Below are 21,473 nucleotides of genomic sequence, written 5' to 3'. Positions count from 1 at the left end.
TGCTAGCTAGTAGCTAGTGAGCTAGCTAGCTTCTGTTGGGGGATTCCGGATTTGAGGTGAATACTTTAGAAAAAAACAGATCTGCACCACATTGGGTGAGGCGGATTGCAGGAGTGTTTTGAAGTTGAGTTTTAGAAAAAATATTTTAAAAAGATACGCGAAGAAAAATACATAAAAAGACATATACACGGGACACGACAAGATGAGGACAAAGGACGTCTGACTGCTACGCCATCTTGGATCTCAATTCATGTGTGGTTCCCACCATGAAGCATGGAGGAGAAGGTGTGATGGTGTGGAGGTACTTTGCTGGTGACACTGTCTGATTTATTTAGAATTCAAGGCACACTTGACCAGCCTGGCTCCCACAGCATTCTGTAGCGATACACCATCCCATCTGGTTTGCACTTAGTGGGACTAACATTTGTTTTTCAACAGGACAATGACCCAACACACCTCCAGGCTGTGTAAGGGCTAATTGACCAAGAAGGAGAGTGATGGAGTGCTGCATCAGATGACCTGCCCTCCACAATCCCCCGACCTCAACCAAATTGAGATGGTTTGGGATGAGTTGGACCGCAGAGTGAAGGAAAGGCAGCCAACAAGCGCTCAGCATATGTGGGAACTCCTTCAAGACTGTTGGAAAAGCATTCTTCATGAAGTTGGTTGAGAGAATGCCAAGAGTGTGCAAAGCTGTCATCAAGGCAAAGGGTGGCTACTTTGAAGAATCTAAAATCAAAAATGAATTTTGATTTGTAAAAAAAGTTATTTCATAGTTTTGATTTCTTCACTATTATTCTACAATGTAGAAAATAGTAAAACATAGAAAAACCCTTGAATGAGCAGGCGTGTCCAAACTTTTGACTGGTACTGTACGTGTATCATAATCACATCAATTCATTTGTTATAACAAACTCTGAACACCGTAACACGTGACAGCAAAATGGATGCAGAGGACGTGACAAAGTAACTCGAAATGGGGCAATGTTTACTGGTTACGCAGGAGGTAAAGGGGAACTCTGATGTGTGGAATATATATATATATTTTTGTAAAGCCTTTATTACAGCAAAGACGTGAACGCAATTTCCCGAAATGGAACGGTTTTGACCTATTTATTGTTTATGCTAATTATTCAATGATGACTTTGATATTTAAATTTAAAATAAAAAAGCTTGATTGCATTTCACATCATGAATGTCTCGTATGCTGTGTGATGACATGAACAAATGAATGATTGATACAGTAGCCTATATATTGAAATACAGGCCTAAGTAAGTTACAGTATTAAGACTAAACAGGATGTGCTCTTAGGCCTACAGCTCGATGGTGGTTATACAAGGCTGCTATACTAAGCCTACTAATGACAATGACATTACTTATTATAATGATGCTCACAATAATAACAATACGAAGATCAAGGAAAAAGGAGGGTTATTATTATTATAAATATAATTTTCAAAGTGTAAAGTCTTTATTACATCATAGAAAAGATTAAAACAGCCCAATTTGTCAAATTGTTGTATAAGGCTTGGGGCTCACGGAATCAGTAGTGTATCAAACAAACACTCAAACAGGGAACAGAAGCAGGATGTGCTATTTCTGTAGTTATATATGGATGATTTCTAAAGCCAGGCACATTTAACATTAGACTATTGATTAAAGACCAAATTAAGTTGGGGTTTATCTCTCTCCTGACATTTTTTAGACAATTAAGGCAAGGGCCGTTTTCTCGTCTCCTAACTTCGCTGCTGCCTCCACCGCATTGTTCTCAACACCAAAATGCTGGTTAACTTTGTTATTATACTCATAGCAACATTTATTGTATTTAACAAGGCAAGTAGGTTAAGAACAAATTCTTATTTACAATGGCGGCCTACCCCATGCAAAACCTAACCCGGACGACGCGGGGACAATTGTGTGGTGCCCTATGAGACTCCCAATCATGGCCGGTTGTGATACAGCCTGGAATCGAACCAGGGTCTGTAGTGATGCCTCTAGCACTGAGATGCAGTGCCAATTCAACAGCGCACTGATGTGTTTCAAAACCACGGACAGCTACCCTTATCCAACGCGGGAGAAATCGCATTTGTTATCATTGTAGGCTATAGCCTTAAAATAATTGAAATAATATAGCCTAAATAATACATTTTTCGTTCCTTCTTAGGCTCCCTGTCTATTTAGAGTGTTTATATGCTGTTTAATATGACATGTTGCCTATTTGAAATGATGAGCGCTTCTTACATTCACCTTTTCATGTTTATTAAAATACTTTTCATTCAAATCATATGTTCACATGTAATAAAAATCTAAAGTATTGTCACCTTTTTTCAGCATCTAGCTCTCTCCTCTTGCGATGATAACGACACTGAGCCTTTTTCTAAAATGTTTTATGAGTTGGAGATCTTAGACCATTTTACCACCAGTAAAATCTTTGAAATTGTTGCATGTTGTGTTTATATTTTTGTTCAGTATATATTCAAGCATCAATGTGTACATATAATTAATTCACAAGTCGAAAAATGTATGTAGCAACTGGAGATTGCCCCTTTAACAAGGGTGCTAAATGACTTAAATGTAAATGTAATGTAAATGTGACCAAGACCAGTGGAAGCAAAATAGCTCTATAACATCAAAGATCCACCATCATATTTTAGGTACTTTCTGAGGTACTTCCTGCACATGTTTCTGTTTTTTGACGCAAACCCCACTACCGGTGTGTGTGGCCAAAGAGCTCCATCTTCATGTCATCTGACCACAAAAATCAACATTTTGCAATGGCCATCTCAGTCTCCGGACTTGAACCCCATTGAAAACCTGTGGTTTGAATTAAAGAGGGCAGTCCATAAGTGCAGGCTAAGGATATCAAGGATCTGGAAAGATTATGTATTAATGTGTTCTCCAATCTCATTAAACATTAAGAGAAAAAGGCTCAGTTTGATTATCCTCGCAATGTGAAGGTGCTGGAGTATTGAAAACATGGATGCCCCTATCTTTTTTATTGATACTGAGCAAATTGTCCTTTTATGTATATCTATTTTTTTTTTTACATACAATATAACGCAGTATTTGTATTATTTATTTTATACAGTATTTTTTGCTCATCTTAATAAAGAGTGCCAATAATTTGACAAAAAAAAAAATTAAGATCTGACTATTTGAACATGTATTCAATCAATCAATCAATTTTATTTTATATAGCCCTTCGTACATCAGCTAATATCTCGAAGTGCTGTACAGACACCCAGCCTAAAACCCCAAACAGCTAGTAATGCAGGTGTAGAAGCACGGTGGCTAGGAAAAACTCCCTAGAAAGGCCAAAACCTAGGAAGAAACCTAGAGAGGAACCAGGCTATGAGGGGTGGCCAGTCCTCTTCTGGCTGTGCCGGGTGGAGATAACAGAACTATGCCAAGATGTTCAAAAATGTTCATAAGTGACAAGCATGGTCAAATAATAATCATGAACGTATTCACGTAACTTGATCCTTTAAATGTGTAAAAAAACAGTAACCCCTTGTTTCGAGACTAAATACAGTACAATATCAAAAACTCACATTGTAGACGAACGCTTTGGCTGATTTAAAAAATGGCTTCAGATTGGACCATCAGTAAGGTCAGAGAACAAATACACAAAATGAAATGATACATTTCCGTTATTGACATGAATGGGTTAAATGTCTTTCTCCAAGGGGGTCAGAAAAGACGTCATTGCTGCTATTGACAGAAAACCTTTCAAGCGTCCCTGGACATGTAAACCTAGGTAGGATTAAAATCCCACTCAAAAACTTTTGGTAGCCTACTGTATGGTTACCCTATTTATTTGGAGAATGATTAAAAAGAGTTAATGGATTAAATATGAAAAACATGTTATTGACGTCAAAAGCGTATGATTTAGGATGCCACTGGGACACATTCAATATATGAGTTATACAGTGCATTCGTAAAGTATTCAGACCCCTTGACTTTTTCCACATTTTGTTACGTTACAGCCTTATTCAAAAATGTATTTAAAAAAAAATCCTCATCAATCTACACACAATACTGCATAATGGTATTGTCTTTCTCCCATCTCAACAGAGGAACTCTAGAGCTCTGTCAGAGTGACCATCAGGTTCTTGGTTACCTCCCTGACCAAGGCCAGGCGTCAAGCTCTAGGAAGAGTCTTTACCACAGGTGGACTCCAATCAAGTTGTAGAAACATCAAGGATGATCAATTGAAACAGGATGCACCTAAGCTCAATTTCGAGTCTCACAGCAAAGGGTCAGAATACCCTTTGTAAATAAAGGTACACATTTTTTTTTTTTTTTATAAATTTGCAAACATTTCTAAAAACCAGTTTTTGCTTTGTAATTATGGGGTATTGTGTGTAGATTGCAGATTTTTTTTGATCCATTTTAGAATAAGGCTGTAATGTAACATAATGTGGGAAAAGTGAAGGGTTGTGAATACTTTCCAAAGGCGCTGTATATTCATTTCTGCCAACCTTTCCATTATAAAGTAGTTGAGAGCCTTCCCAGTTGAATGGCTCCCTCCTCTGGACATATTTGGAAACGCAGCACTTTGGTTGGTCGCTGACCGGCTTAACGAATAGGAGACCAAAATTTACGAGCTTACCTCCGAGAACGTTAAGCTAAAGGTTAGTCTAGATGAACAGGTAAACCGTTCCCGGAGAAAGAACATACATGTGGTCGTAATCGCAGAAGGGATGGAAGGGCGCAATCCTACCGAGTTCATGGCCTCTTTCCTGCAAGACGTCTTCTGGGAGGGATGTCTGACAGGCCCCCAGTCAGACAGGGGGCCGCACTCTAGCAGCAAAACCACAGCCTGGTCGCCCTCCCAGAGCAATGCCTACATCTGCCTACATTATTTCTAGACCAAAGAGATAATTATTTGGACGTCCCGCGAAAGAGAGCAGCTGAACTACAATGGCAAGTGGATTAATGAAGGCCCACCTACTTTTAATGAAGGCCCACCTTCACAAGGCAGGAGTCAGATTTGGCCTGATACAACCGGCTAAACTGAGGTTTACTTTCTAGGGGGCTAGCCACACATTTGACGACCCCCAGTCTGTGCTCACTTTCTACCGGGACAATATCCACTCTACAGCAGCACAGAACCCAGATCGGTGAAGGTTGCTAGTTATGTTATTAGGGTGCACACATTGTTAGTGTATGGACATGAACGTGAGTAACTTTTATTTGCCCTAGCTGGGAAGTCAATGCACAGCATACAGATGGCTGATCAAGCACATGATTAGTTGGTGCCTAGACAGACGCCACTCACTTTGGGTTGGAATGGAATCAATAGCATGTCATCCAAGAGCATTAGCTTCCTTGCCATTTATTAATAGCTTTGAAAAGATCCAGGCCTTATCTGACAATTTTACAGTACACTCTTAGCTTGGAAAGATGCAAGGAGGTACTTGCAGATTCCAGACCATATATCACTCCGGTCACCGATTGCCCTTAATCCAGATTTGGATTAAGTATTATTGGACTTCAGGATTGGAAGACGAAGAGTATTGCTGACCTTATGACTTTATTTACTCAGGACATTCTTACATCATTCCAACATATAAAAACTGAGTTTGACACCCCAAACAAAGATTTTTTTTAAGTACCTACAACTTAGACATTTCATAGAGGGTCAGAAGAAAGTCGATAAACTACATTTTCAAATTACTGAAGTTGAAAAACTATTTACGAATCCTACTGTTCGGAGGTTTAATCTCCGACATATATTCTATTTCATTGAACATAAGTGCCTCATCCTATTATGCGTTGAGAGAGGTTTGGGAGAGAGACTTTGGACATACATTTGTTGAGGAAGAATGCGAAATGGTCAACCCCAAATTCACCTCCATAAGCATACAATAACTACATTTCAAATGTTTTCATAGAACCTACTTAACACCTGTCCGCCTTCACAGAATGTTCTCCAATGCATCACATTTATGTTTTAAATGTGAACAGGATACTGGCACCTTCAAGAGAGAATCCTACTCACATAAGATGGTGCCAACAGAGATGGTCGCCTCACTGAGTTCTTAGGAAACTATGTAGTATTATTATCATTTTTTAAATGTATTATTTCTTACATTATTACCCCAGTAAATCTTAAGTCGTATTACATACAGCTGGGAAGAACTATTGGATATAAGAGCAATGTCAACTTACCAACATAACGACCAGGAATACGGCTTTCCCGAAGCAGATCCTCTGTTCGGACCACCACCCAGGACAATGGGTCTAATTCCAGAAGCCGATCCAAAACAACGGCGCTGCAGAAGGGGCAGACAGAGCGGCCTCCTGGTCAGGCTCCGTAGACGTGCACATTGCCCACCGCTCCTGAGTACACTACTCGCCAATGTCTAGTCTCCTGACAAGGTAGATGAAATTCGAGCAAGGGTTGCCTTCCAGAGAGACATCAGAGATTGTAACATTCTCTGTTTCACGGAAACATGGCTCTCTCGGGATATGTTGTTGGAATCGGTTCAGCCACCGGGGGTTCTCCACGCATAGCGCCGACAGAAATAAACACCTCTCTGGGAAGAGGAAGGGCGGGGGTGTATGCTCCATGGTTAACGATTCATGGTGTAATCCATAACAACATACGGAACTCAAGTCCTTCTGCTCACCCGACCTAGAATTCCTTACAATCAAATGCCGGCCATTTTATGTACCAAAATAATTCTTGTCAGTTATAGTCACAGCTGTGTACATTCCCCCTCAAGCGGACACCAAGATAGCCCTCAAGGAACTTCACTGGACTCTGTAAACTGGAAACCATATATCCTGAGGCTGCATTTATTGGAGCTGGGGATTTTAACAAAGCACATTTGAGAACAAGGCTACCTAAACTCTATCAGCATATTGATTGCACTACGCGCAGAGGTAAAACACTCGATCACTGTTACTCTAACTTTCGCGATGCATACAAAGCCCTCCCCAGCCCTCCCTTTGTCAAATCCGACCATGACGCCATCTTGCTCATACCGTCTTATAGGCAGAAACTCAAACAGGATGTACCAGTGACGAGAACCATTCCACGCTGGTCTGACCAATCGGAAGCCACGCTTCAAGATTGTTTTGATCACGCGGATTGGAATATGTTCCGGTCAGCCTCAGAGAACAACATCGACTTATACGCTGTCTCGGTGAGCGAGTTTATAAAGAAGTGCATTGGAGATGTTGTACCCACCGTGACTATTAAAACCTACCCTAACCAGAAACCGTGGATGGATGGCGACATTCGCGCAAAACTGAAAGCACAGCCCACCGCATTTAACCATGGAAAGAGGTCTGGACACAGACGTCACGCTTCCAGACAAACTAAACACCTTCTTTGCCCGCTTTGAGGATAATACAGTGCCACCGTATCCCATCTGGACAAAAGGAATACCTATGTAAGAATGCTGTTCATTGACTACAGCTCAGCATTCAACACCATAGTACCCTCTAAGCTCATCATCAAGCTGGAGGCCCTGGGTCTTAACTACGCCGTGTGCAACTGGGTCCTGGACTTTGTCAGGCCGCCCCCAGGTGGTGAAGGTAGGAAACATCTCCACTTCGCTGACCCTCAACACTGGGAACCCACAAGGGTGCGTGCTCACTCAACATCAACAAAACAAAAAGGAGATGATCGTGGACTTCAGGAAACAGCAGAGGGAGCACCCCTGATCCACATCGAAGGGACAGCAGTGGAGAAGGTGGAAAGTTTTAAGTTCCTCAGCGTACACATCACGGACAAACTGAAATGGACCACCCACACAGACAGCGTGGCGAAGAAGGCGCAACAGCGCCTCGTCAACCTCAGGAGGCTGAAGAAATTTGGCTTGTCACCCAAAACCCTGACAAACCTTTACAGATGCAAAATCGAAAGCATCCTGTTGGGCTGTATCACAGCATGGTACGGCAACTGCACCGCCCTCAACCGCAAGGCTCTCCAGAGGGTGGTGTAGTCTGCACAACGCATCACCAGAGACAAACTACCTGCCCTCAATGAAACCTACAGCACCCGATGTCACCCGATGTCACAGAAGAGGACTGGCCACCCCTCATAGCCTGGTTCCTCTCTAGGTTTCTTCCTAGGTTTTGGCCTTTCTAGGGAGTTTTTCCTAGCCACCGTGCTTCTACACCTGCATTGCTTGCTGTTTGGGGTTTTAGGCTGGGTTTCTGTACAGCACTTTGAGATATCAGCTGATGTACGAAGGGCTATATATTAAAAAAAAAAGAAATTAAAAAATAAACTTGATTTTTAGGCTAAAAAGATTATCAAGGACAACAACGACCCAAGCCACTACCTGTTAAACCACTACCATCCAGAAGGCAAGGTGCAGGTGCATCAAAGCTGGTACCGAGAGACTGAAAAACAGCTTCTATCTCAAGGCCATCAGACTGCTAAACAGCAACCACTAACTCAGAGAAGCTGCTGCCTACATTGAGACACAATCACTGTCCACTTTAATAAATGGATCACTAGTCACTTTAAACAATGCCACTTTAAATAATGCCGCTTCAATAATGTTTACATATCTTACATTACTCATATCACATGTACAGTCATGGCTAAAGTTTTGAGAATGACACAAATATAAATTTTCACAAAGTCTGCTGCCTCAGTTTGTATGATGGCAATTTGCATATACTCCAGAATGTTATGAAGAGTGATCAGATGAATTGGAATTAATTGCAAAGTCCCTATTTGCCATGCAAATGAACTGAATCCCCAAAAAACATTTCCACTGCATTTCAGCCCTGCCACAAAATGACCAGCTGACATCATGTCAGTGATTCTCACACAGGTGTGAGTGTTGACGAGGACAAGGCTGTAGATCACTCTGTCATGCTAATTGAGTTCAAATAACAGATTGGAAGCTTCAAAAGGTGGGTGGTGCTTGGAATCATTGTTCTTCCTCTGTCATCCATGGTTACCTGCAAGGAAACGTGCCATCATCATTGCTTTGCACAAAAAGGGCTTCACAGGCAAGGACATTTCTGCCAGTAAGATTGCACCTAAATCAACCATTTATCGGATCATCAAGAACTTCAAGGAGAGCGGTTCAATTGTTGTGAAGAAGGCCTTCAGGGTGCCCAAGAAAGTCCAGCAAGCACCAAGACCATCTCCTAAAGTTGATTCAGCTGCGGGATCGGGGCACCACCAGTGCAGAGCAGGTGTAGCAGGCAGGTGTGAGTGCATATGCACACACAGTGAGGCGAAGTCTTTTGGAGGATGGCCTGGTGTCAAGAAGGGCAGCAAAGAAGCCACTTCTCTCCAGGAAAAACATCAGGGAAAGACTGATATTCTGCAAAAGGTACAGGGATTGGACTGCTGAGGACTGGGGTAAAGTCATTTTCTCTAATGAATCCCCTTTCCGATTGTTTGAGGCATCTGGAAAAAAGCTTGTCCGGAGAAGACAAGGTGAGCGCTACCATCAGTCCTGTGTCATGCCAACAGTAAAGCATCCTGAGACCATTCATGTGTGGGGTTGCTTCTCAGCCAAGGGAGTGGGCTCACTCACAATTTTGCCTAAGAACACAGCCATGAATAAAGAATGGTATCAACACATCCTCCGAGAGCAACTTCTCCCAACCATCCAGGAACAGTTTGGTGACGAACAATGCCTTTTCCAGCATGATGGAGCACCTTGCCATAAGGCAAAAGTGATAACTAAGTGGCTCGGGGAACAAAACATCGATATTTTGGGTCCATGGTCAGGAAACTCCCCAGACCTTAATCCCATTGGGAACTTGTGTTCAACCCCTCAAGAGGCGTGTGGACAAACAAAAACCCACAAATTCTGACAAACTCCAAGCATTAATTATGCAAGAATGGGCTGCCATCAGTCAGGATGAGCCCAGAAGTTAATTGACAGCATGCCAGGGCGGATTACAGAGGTCTTGAAAAAGAAGGGTCAACACTGCAAGTATTGACTCTTTGCATCAACTTCATGTAATTGTCAATAAAAGCCTTTGACACTTATGAAATGCTTGTAATTATACTTCAGTGTTCCAAAGTAACATCTGACAAAAATTTCTAAAGACACCGAAGCAGCAAACTTTGTGGAAATTAATGTGTCATTCTCAAAACTTTTGGCCACGACTGTATATACTGTATTTTATACCATCTATTGCACCTTGCCAATGCCGCTCGGCCATCGCTCATCTATATACTTAAATGTACATATTCTCATTTCACCTCTTTAGATTTGTTTGTATTAGGTAGTTGTTGGGGAATTGTTAGATTACTTGTTAGATATTACGGCACTGTCGGAACTAGAAGCACAAGTGTAACAAGTAACAATTGCTTAACACTATGGGCTACTGTATGCTTAAGCTTAAACTCTATTGGACCAGTTAGGTTCCCTACTTGAGCAGTAGGGAGAAATGAAAACCACACAATTGAATAATTTAGGAAAATAATGCAGGCATTTATTTTGTAAATAAAAATACTTACAAAAAATGTATCACCTTGAGTAAATATTGATATGTGAAATTTGTACAATGAGCTCAATATGAATGAAATACATCAATAGTAAAATAGACTTAGATATCGGCCATATATCCTGCCTATAGTTTACTAGCGTGCACCCAACTATCTTAATCTGAGGGTCTCTCAGATTTCAATGTTCAAAGTTCAATAGCAATACAATAAACATGAATCCACAGAAAAACACAACACAATTCACAAATACTGACTTATAAACCACTATGACATGGAATCAAATGTGAGTGACTGCCTATCAATAAACACTGTAAGGTGTTTAAGTGTGGCATGTGCTTATAACAATCCCACTGCAATGTATGATGCAATGATGTCTTGCAAGAAATCCTACCACACCGTAGTATGGTAGTGCAATTTCAGTGTTATCTAAGGAAAATAAATCTTGCATGCAAATCTTCCTATCGATGTCCTGGTTTCGGGTGGCTTGCCATCCTTGGTGGAACTAAATCTATACTCAAAAAAGCTGACCAAATCCTGGCGTCAATCTTTCCCTCAATCCCCTCACAGCACGTTTGTATAAATAAGTGAGTATTAATATCCAGTTCTCTTTTTTTAGTTCAGTTTTATACAACTTCTCAACGATTTGAAACATAGTTTTTCTTTCATGGAATGGCGGTAGCTCTTTATCAGCACATTGGCACCGACTGGTGTATAACGTGAGGTTAGGAGAGGGACTAAGAGAATATTGAGTTTTGATTGGGTCAAAATAAGCTGCTCATCATGCAGCTTCTGACAGCTGATTTGTAACAGCTGTGAACTTAAACATATCAATAGCAATATAGTATAATATGATTGGTTACTGGAATCTCACTTGTAACGATAAGTATTCAACATTAGCGGACCTGTGTTACACCAGCATTTCACTAAACTCGCATCTGCTTACCATGTGTATGTGACCAATACAATTATTTGATTTGATTCCTGCATGTTTTAGCAGAATCCAGTCTTATTGGAATGATATTAATTTACACATCCAGAAGATCTTGAGTAGACAATTTGCTTTTTCACCAAATGTATATTTGTTCTACTTTGATTGTAATGTTGTGTTAGATCTTGACTCTGAACATCTGTTCAATACCCTTGTTTTCTTAGCCAAAAAATACATATTGTTATTATGGTCCACCCCTGAAGTACCATCTGCGAGAATATGGCTTTCTCAAGCTACTGCTATCCTACCTCTAGAGAAACTTACCTTTGATTTACACCAGAAGTCTGACACATTTTGGAAAAGCTGGTCTCCATTGTGGTCCTATGTAGAAAACCTCCCATTAATGCCCCATGTTATAATTGTGATGTTTGCATATTTTTTTATGACTGCCTTTTTGTATAATGTTTTGCTCTATCCTTATTCATTTTATTGTACTTGGTCTGTGTGGTGCACTTTGTTTGGTTGTCTGTGTAACCCCTGTTAAAATAAAATAACATTCTAATAGAAGGATAATTTAAAAAAAAGGCCACGCTCATAAGGCCAGAATTGATTACTTCAAGAAGCTGCTGCTCGCTGACATTTCAGGGAACAGGGACAAGAGCATTGATGAGGATCACAGTAAATTTCCTGTATTGGTCTCAGGTTTAGATGTGTGCGCAGATCCAGTCTAACTAAATGAGAGATCCATCCATGGCAGAGAGCTCTTCCTTTATAGAGCCATTCTTCACAGGCCCTGGCACCAGTCTGCTGGGAGCCTCGACCGCTGGCACCAGTCTGCTGGGAACATCGACCACTAGCACCAGTCTGCTGAGAGTCTAGACCCCTGTCTGCGTCACTCACAGACCCTGGCACCAGTCTGCTGGGAGCCCGAATCCCTGCCTGCGTCACTTACAGGCACTCCTGCAGCAGTTCCAAAATGGCAGTTGCGAAATGGGTCCCAGCCAAAGGGAATGTCAGAACAGTCAGAGTGACTGTGTGTGCGTCTGGCCAGCATGTTGACGGAGGATTACTCTGCAGCATCTGGGCTTAAGCTTGTCAAACAATCTGATTAGTGAACGTCCGATCTCATGGAACATTGCCTTGACATGAACACACACTAGCGATGCACATATTGGTCAATTTTGCTGCTGACTAACCGACCCTCATTAACCGGTCAACAAACGGTAAAAAAAAAGCCCAAACAGTAAAATGACATGATCAACAGAAAATACTATGCATGCATAAAAGTAACGGACATATCTCATTAAGAGCTTAAAGGGTAGGAAGCATAAACTTAACCAAATGTAACATATGGATTTGCCTTAGAACACACATCAAAACACCCAATGCAAAGTTACCTCACTTTTGTGTTATTCCAGTTATTCCATAAAACTATTCAGAAATCCAAAGAATGCCAAAAAACATTTGCAGGGTGTTACGTAATATGGAGGGCCCGTCAAACCAGCCTATTTCCTATAATGTAAGCGCCAACAGTAATATCTTCAAATGAAAAACTTCAAATTTAACCAAATCGTTTGAACTTATGACTACTGGTTTCAATAACATTTTCTGCCAACTTACAAGGAAAAACTTTATAAATACAATTTTACAAATCAGCTTGCAATGCTGCTAGCCAACCAGCCTGCTAACGTTAGCTCTACTAGCCTGCTAACCTTACGTATGCGCGGCGAGATTCAGTCAGTTGCTATCAACACCTAAGGTACAGCTAAATTAAAGTAAACCAAAAAGGTTTTGGAAATACAGTACGAGTCAAAAGTTTGGACAAACCTACTCATTCTATTTATTTTAATCATTTTTTACTATTTTCTACATTGTAGAACAATAGGGAAGACATCAAAACTATGAAATAACACATATGGAATCATGTTGTAACCAAAAAGGTGTTGATTCTTCAAAGTAGCCACCCTTTGACTTGATGACAGCTTTGCACTCTCTTGGCATTCTCTCAACCAGCTTTACCTGGAATGCTTTTCCAAGTGTTCCCACATATGCTGAGCACTTGTTGGCTGCTTTTCCTTCACTCTGTGGTCCAACTCATCCCAAACCCTCTCAATTTGGTTGAGGTCGGGGGATTGTGGAGGCCAGGTCATCTGATGCAGCACTCCATCACTTTCCTTCTTGGTCAAATAGCCCTTATACAGCCTGGAGGTGTGTTGGGTCATTGTTCTGTTGAAAAACAAATGGTAGTCCCACTAAGCGCAAAGCAGATTTGATGGCGTATGCTGCAGAATGCTGTGGTAGCCATGCTGGTCAAGTGTGCCTCGAATTCGAAATAAATCACAGACAGTGTCACGAGCAAAGCATCCCCACACCATAACACCTCCTCCTCCATGCTTCAAGGTGGTAACCACACATGCGGAAATCATCTGTTCACCTACTCTGCGTCTCACAAAGACACGGCGGTTAGAACCAAAAATCTCGAATTTGAACTCATCAGACTAAAGAACAGATTTCCAACATTCTAACGTCCATTGCTCGTGTTTCTTGGCCCAAGCAAGTCTCTTCTTCTTATTGGTGTCCTTTAATAATGTTTTTTTTGTTGCAGCAATATGACCATGAAGGCCTGATTCATGCAGTCTCCTCTGAACAGTTGATGTTGAGTTTAGAGGTCGACCGATTAATCGGAACGGCCGATTAATCGGGGCCGATTTCAAGTTTTCATAACAATCGGAAATCGGTATTTTTGGGCGCCGATTTGCCCCTTTTTTTTTTTTACACCTTTATTGAATCTTTATTTAACTAGGCAAGTCAGTTAAGAACACATTCTTATTTTCAATGACGGCCTAGGAACGTTCTGCCTCGTTCAGGGGCAGGGTAGGGTCAGGGTATAGGGTATATGTCAGGGTATATGCAACAGTTTGGGCCGCCTGGCTCTTTGCGAACTAATTTGCCAGAATTTTACGTAATTATGACATAACATTGAAGGTTGTGCAATGTAAGAGGAATATTTAGACTCATGGATGCCACCCGTTAGATAAAATACGGAACGGAATAAACGTTTTGTTTTCGAGGTGATAGTTTCCGGATTAGTCAAAGGTATATGGTTTAGAGAGAAATAGTCGACGCGTTATAATTCCTGTAATAACTTGCGGCTGAACTCGAAAGGGGTTCCTTTGTTATTTTACCGTTCATGTCTTCCATAGAGAATGTCTTGATCTACTTCAAATAAGGTCTGTGTTACGTGCAGGCTTAAACCGCCTCGACGTTTTGATACCCGTGTAAATCTCACTAGGATAAGGTTACGTTTGTCAACATATTTTCATAAATCCACTCTACAATTTTTTTTTATCTTCGCTTATATTTAGCCAATATTGATCAGTTACCTTGTCCTATGGATATCTACACAGTTATAAAATTGGAAAGGTGGTGTAAGCCTACACGAAACACAGACCTTCTTTTAAGTGAATCTAAAAATATCCTATGGAATAAATGAAGGAACCGCTTTTCAGATTTTGCTACAAGGTGTCATGGGAATTATGACTCGCACTTYGGTCGTCAATTCTTACCATGCCCATTATTAAAATAGGATTTCCTGCATATAGAAATTACAGTTTTTGTTTTCAACATTCATCACAGGTAACTTAAACTCTATTTTTATTCAAACAGTTGAGAGTATTTGTCTCCTAAGCAGACTCTTCAGTATCATTGTCACTTCAGAGCTGTGTGTGTGTATTTATGTATTATATTAAGTTAAAATAAAAGTGTTCATTGTTCATTCAGTAATGTTGCAATTGTCATTATTACAAAAATGTGTGTGTGTGTATGATATATATATATATATATAAAAAATGTATTTTTATAAAATCGGCCGATTAATCGGTATCGTCTTTTTTTGTCCTCCAATAATCTGTATTGGTATCGGCGTTGAAAAATCATAATCGGTCGACCTCTAGTTGAGATGTTTTATGTCTGAAGCATTTATTTGGGATGCAATTTCTGAGGTTGGTAAATCTGATGAACTTATCCTCTGCAGCAGAAGTAACTCTAGGTCTTCCTTTCCTGTGGCGGTCCTCATGAGAGCCAGTTTCATTATAGCACTTGAAGGTTTTTGCGACTGCACTTGAAGAAACTTTCAAAGTTCTTGACATTTTCCGGATTGACTGAGCTTCATGTCTTCAAGTAATGATGGACTGTCATTTCTCTTTGCTTATTTCAGCTGTTCTTGCCAAAATATGGACTTGGTCTTTTACCAAATAGGGCTATTTTCTGTATATCACCCCTACCTTGTCACAACACAACTGATTGGCTCAAACGCAATAAGAAGGAAACTAATTACACAAATTAACAAGGCACACCTGTTAATTGAAATGCATTCAAGGTGACTACCTCATGAACCTGGTTGAGAGAATGCCACAAGTGTGCAAAGCTGTCATCAAGGCAAAGTGTGGCTACTTCGAAGAATCTGAAATATAAAATATATTTTAATTTGTTTAACACTTTTTTGGTTACAACATGATTCCATGTGTGTTATTTCATAGTTTTGATGTCTTCACTGTTATTCTACAATGCAGAACATAGTAAAACATAAATTAAAACCCTTGAATGAGAAGGTGTCCCCAAACTTTTGACTGGTATTGTATTTCTTGCCACCCATTCTAAAACTGACTGCAGCGCTTTGTTAAGTGTTGCAGTGATTTCACTTGCAGTGGTAGTTATGTGTAGAGTGTTGAGCCATCAGCATACACAGACACACAGGCTTTACTCAGAGCCAGTGGCAGGTCATAGTAAAGATTGAAAAAGGTAAGGGGCCTAGACAGCTGCCCTGGGGAATGCCTGACTATCTGTATTATGTTAGAGAGGCTTCCATTAACAAAGACCCGCTCACGATCCACAATATATCAGAGGACGTAAAGCCATAATACATACATTTTTTCTAGAAGCAGATTATGATCGATAATGTCAAAAGCCGTACTGAAGTCTAACAAAACAACCCCCAGTCTTTTTATTATCAATTTCTTTTAACAAATCATTCAGTTGTGTAAGTCCCTTACATGCCCTTCCCTATAAGCGTGCTGAAAATCTGTTGTTTATTTGTTTACTGTGAAATAGCATTGTATCTGGTAAAACACTATTTTTTCCAAAAGTTTAGTAAGGGTTGGTAACAGGTTGATTGTTCGGCTGTTTGAACCAGTAAAGGGTGCGTTGCCAATCTTGGGTAGCAGAATTACTTTTGCTTCACTCCAGGCTTGAGGGCAGTAGTTTGTGATTTTTTTTAGGTCGTTTCAATTCAATGATTAAAAAAACAACACTATTTTCGTGTTGCACTATAAATGCACTATACATTATGTGGGTTGGATGCTGTAACAACAAAGAATATTTAAAAATAAATAAATGTCCCATGATGGTAGTTACTGCCCATTATGCTTATCATTAAGCTGCCCATTATGCTTAACATCACTTTAATAAAATATTTCAGTTGTCTATATTAAATTTGTTTTATTTGATGACTTCATTCCAAGTCATCATCTCATCTCTATAGAGAAATGCTTATGCTGTCTGACAAAATCACTATTTTAATAGGCCTAGTTCTTCAAAGTAAACAGGGCATACTTTTATGTCTGCTGAATACCAACTGTCTATAAATCACTTAGATCATGTATTTCCTGGTAAAAATACCTCGCTGACAGCGCATTCTTCTGGTCTCTTACGTAGCAGGCATAAAAGAAACACATACCGGACTCGTAACTGTGCAATGGATTATGCTCATTGTTGTTAATTATTACGTTTTCTGCACTAAACTATGTAGAACATTGCCTGCTGGAAACAACAACTCCCTAGTACATTGCACAGTTCAAGCTGGATCTGATTTATATCTAAAGCAACTGCAGTAAAATGTGTGCATTAAGCCCACAAAGTATTATTTATTTTAATAATTTAATTCAAATAACTGAACAAAATGGAACTGAAATAGTTGAACCAATGTCGGTCAATTAGTTGTTTAAAAAACGATTCATCCCTCAGCACTAGAGCGGGCACACTTTCCTGTAGGCTTAGATTGAAGAGATGGCAAATAGGAGTGGCAATATCTTCAGCTATAATCCTCAGTCATTTTCCATCCAAGTTGTCAGACTCAGGTGGCTTGTCATTTTTTATTTAAAAAATAGTCTATCATCTCTTCCACACTCACTTTACGCAATAAAACATTACAATGTTTGTCTTTCATAATTTTGTCAGTTATGCATGAATGTGTAGGATCAGAATTTGTTGTAGGCATGTCATGCCTAAATTTGCTAATCTTGCCAATGAAAAAAATCATTAAAGTAGTTGGCAACGTTAGCCAGCTGGAACTAGCTAGGTAGCACCGATTCTCCATATGAAGTCGAGAAATAGTGCATTGTGGGTAGTTCCAAAGTTATCCGGAAATAAGTTAATAAATATGTAAAAACGCTAAAACATAGTCTTTGACCATAGTGTGTTGTTATTTTGGCAGTAAAAAAAAGAAATCATGTTTCCTACCCTTTAATGAAAGCATGCAACAATAGCAAGCCTTTCGTCTCACAGTCAAAGCGGTATAACCTATTATTGAACATGCAACTCCAGTAATGAAGCAGCTAACTAAACATCATTTTCAAACATTTGTCAAAAATCCATTTGTGGGAAAACACAGTTCTAATGAGCCTACCTATTGCGAGTGGTTCCATATATGATAGAGATAAAAAAAAATCTCCTTTAGAAACTTAGAAAGGAGGTGAATCTAATAGCAACTAGGATGGGTTGTTAATATGACTAGGATTGTGACTTGGCTTCTGGGCAACAAAAGAAAGTTGATATGAAAATCAATATAATAGGAGAGAAATGCTAGTCTTTATAAAATAATTGCCTACACGTTTCTATGGTTGGATTTTGGCTACTCTGAAGCAACGTAAGACATGCCTCATTATTTGAAGTAATGTCAAATGTTTAGGTTTCAAACAATTGTACTGCCTCAAGCTCACATTGCAAAGTGGTGCGTGATGAGCTGAAGCCTGCCTGCCTGCCTTCCATTGCCTATAGCCTATGCACTTGAATGACAAAAATAAAAATATGATCTCTTTATAAATCGGTGCAATGAACAGTTTTAACACATGATTGGATTTAGAATTGTTATTTATTGAGCAATGACTGGGCTTATAAAAATCACATGTTTTGAGGAGCTGCTCACCTTGACAGATGATAGCCTAGTTTGAGGAGCAGAATAGCCTATGTATGCTGTGCGTGTGTGATAAATATATTGAACAAAAATATAAATGCAACTGGTAAAGTGTTAGTCCCATGTTTCATGAACTGAAATAAAAGATCAGACATTTTCCATACGCACAAAAAGTTTATTTCTCTCAAAATCTGCACAAATTTGTTCACATCCTTGTTAGTGAGCATTTCTCCTTTGCCAAGATAATCCATCCACCTGACAGGTGTGGCATATCAAAAAGCTGATTAAACAGCATTATCATTACACAGGTGCACCTTGTGCTGGGGAAAAAAGGCAACTCTAAAATGTGCAGTTGTCACACAACACAATGCCACATATGTCTCAAGTTTTGAGGGAGCGTGCAAATGGCATGCTGACTGCAGGAATGTTCACCAGAGCTGTTGCCAGAGAATTGAATGTTAATTTCTCTACCATAAGCCTCTTCCAACGTCGTTTTAGAGAATTTGGCAGTATGTTCAACCGGCCTCACAATCGCACACCACATGTAACCACGTCAGCCTAGGACCTCCACATGCGGCTTCTTTACCTGCAGGATCGTCTGACAGCTGATGAAACTGTGGGTTTGTACAACCAAAGAATTTCTGCACAAATGGTCAGAAACTGTCTCCGGAAAGTTCATCTGTGTGCTCGTCGTCCTCACAAGGGTCTTGGCCTGACGGCAGTTCGGCAACGTAACCGACTTCAGTGGGCAAATGCGCACCTTTGATGGCTACTGGCACGCTGGATAAGTGTGCTATTTACGGATGAATCCAGGTTTCAACTGTACTGGACAGATGGCAGACAGTGTGTATGGTGTCGTGTGGGCGAGTGATTTGCTGATGTCAACATTGTGAACAGAGTGCCCCATGGTGTTGGTGGGGTTATGGTATGGGCAGGAATAAGCTACAGACAACGAACACAATTGCATGTTATCGATGGCAATATGAACGCACAGAGATACCGTGATGAGATGCTGAGGCCCATTGGCGAGCCATTCATCCGCCGCCATCACCTCATTTTTCAGTATGACAATGCACAGCCCCATGTCGCAAGGATCTGTAAACAATTCCTGGATGCTGAAAATGTCCCAGTTCTTCCATGGCCTGCATACTCACCAGACATGTCATCCATTGAGCATGTATGGGATGCTCTGGATCAACATGTATGACAGTGTGTTTCAGTTCCTTCCCATACCCAGCAACTTCCCATTGAGAGTGGGACACAATTCCACAGGCCACAACCAACAGCCTGATCAACGGAGATGTGTCACGCTGCATGAGGCAAATGGTGGTCACACCAGATACCGACTGGTTTTCTGATCCACAAGTGTAAGATACATGATGACCAGCAAAAATACATGTGCCACTTTAATTCCACTACAATATGCAAATAAACCTATATACTGATAAGCATGACCGGTCAAATGTGACTTGTTTCAGGAAACTAGGCGCATGTCTAGTTTCCTTCACAGGAGAAGCATTTGAATGTAAACATGCAGAAATGCCTTCTGGAACATGTGAACTTTCATGTGCCTTAATAACAAACTTCTATGCCATCTGTAAATATAAATAAAATTGTTCAAATTATGAGCATAGTTGGTTTAGCCACAGAAAAAGACAGGAAACTTCCCGCTAGCCATGATTGGCTGAGATAATGGATGGAGAGATGAGATGAGAGATGAGTTCGGATTGGTATGCCACGTAGCACGCTTCTGTCTATAACATGAGCTGCTCAGTATTTGTAGGTAATTCTTTCTAACGCAGCTTTTTTTTAAAAGGTATCACGAAGAACTGCAAAAGTGTTTCTCTCCTCTTTCTGGAGGACAGAGTTTTGAAATCAGTGGAATGCCTGGTGAAAGCAGAGTATGAGAGCTAAGGAAAAGATTCTGGCATTGTACAAAACAACTGTCTCTTCAAACTAGGCCAACGAGAGTGTCCAAGTTCTAAAATTTTCAGGTAGAATGCCCTGCTTTTATTTCGTCACACTCAGAAACGTAAAGTTATTTTCTGTAATTAGCTCGCCATTAACTTGTAAATAACGATCTTGTTGTGAGTTTATTTTCCTGTAATAATAAACACAAATTAGCTTAAGTTATTTGAACTGACTAGCCAGCTAACTTAACTTTAGATAGCTAGCTAACTAACAAGCTAGAAACGAACCAAAACATTGCTTAGAAAGTTGCTTTTAGTTGCCTGGTTTGCTAGATTGACATATGCTCCAGAGCAACGCAGCGGTCTAAGGCACTGCATCTCTGTGCAAGACGCGTCACTACAGTCCCTGGTTCGAATCCAGGCTGTATCACATCCAGCCGTAATTTGGAGTCGGCGCACAATTGGCCCAGCGTTGTCTGGGTTTGGCCGTCATTGTAAAAAATAATATTTTCTTAACTGACTTGCCGAGTTAAAAAAAAAATGAAATGCTAAATTCATTTTTAAAACGGATGGGTCTTTTGGTGTTAAAATACACCAGTTACTATTTTTGACCACCAGGCTGCTGATGTTTTGCAGCCTGTAGTTTTTCTGTTATTACTTTTTCATAACAACAAAAAGTTTGATGTCGGTCGACAATAGAATGTTCATGATGTCACTGCGACAACTGTATATGTATATTCTTTAGTCTTGAAATCTTTGGTTGTTTGGCACACATGTGAATCCTTAAAGAAATGGGTGGGGCTCAGGCTTAAGAGGGTGTGAATGAAAAGCAGAATTACTTTCCCATTAATCATCAGCTGTAGTGTATGATATACCATTTTCTAGCTCTAAGTCTCTACTTTTATCCAATGTAAAAAAAAATATTAATAATAATTCAAATTTTGCTACATAAGACCGATTTGAGCAGGTTGGTCACAAATGTATTTTCAGTAGCTAACCGATTA

At 40.2% G+C, this 21,473-nt stretch overlaps 1 protein-coding gene across 3 annotated transcripts in view; it reads right to left on the bottom strand.

Moving 5' to 3' along the window:
• LOC111961801 (tetratricopeptide repeat protein 33) overlaps nt 1–21,473 on the bottom strand; it is a 54,188-nt gene that overhangs the window by 31,044 nt on the left and 1,671 nt on the right. The gene's annotated exons all lie outside the window — the stretch shown is intronic.

This window comes from Salvelinus sp. IW2-2015, linkage group LG4q.1:29 (genome assembly GCF_002910315.2).
Source record: "Salvelinus sp. IW2-2015 linkage group LG4q.1:29, ASM291031v2, whole genome shotgun sequence".
Taxonomy (NCBI): Eukaryota; Metazoa; Chordata; class Actinopteri; order Salmoniformes; family Salmonidae; genus Salvelinus; species Salvelinus sp. IW2-2015.
Note: the sequence above shows the minus strand (reverse complement) of the source record. Positions and strands in the feature narration are given on the sequence as shown.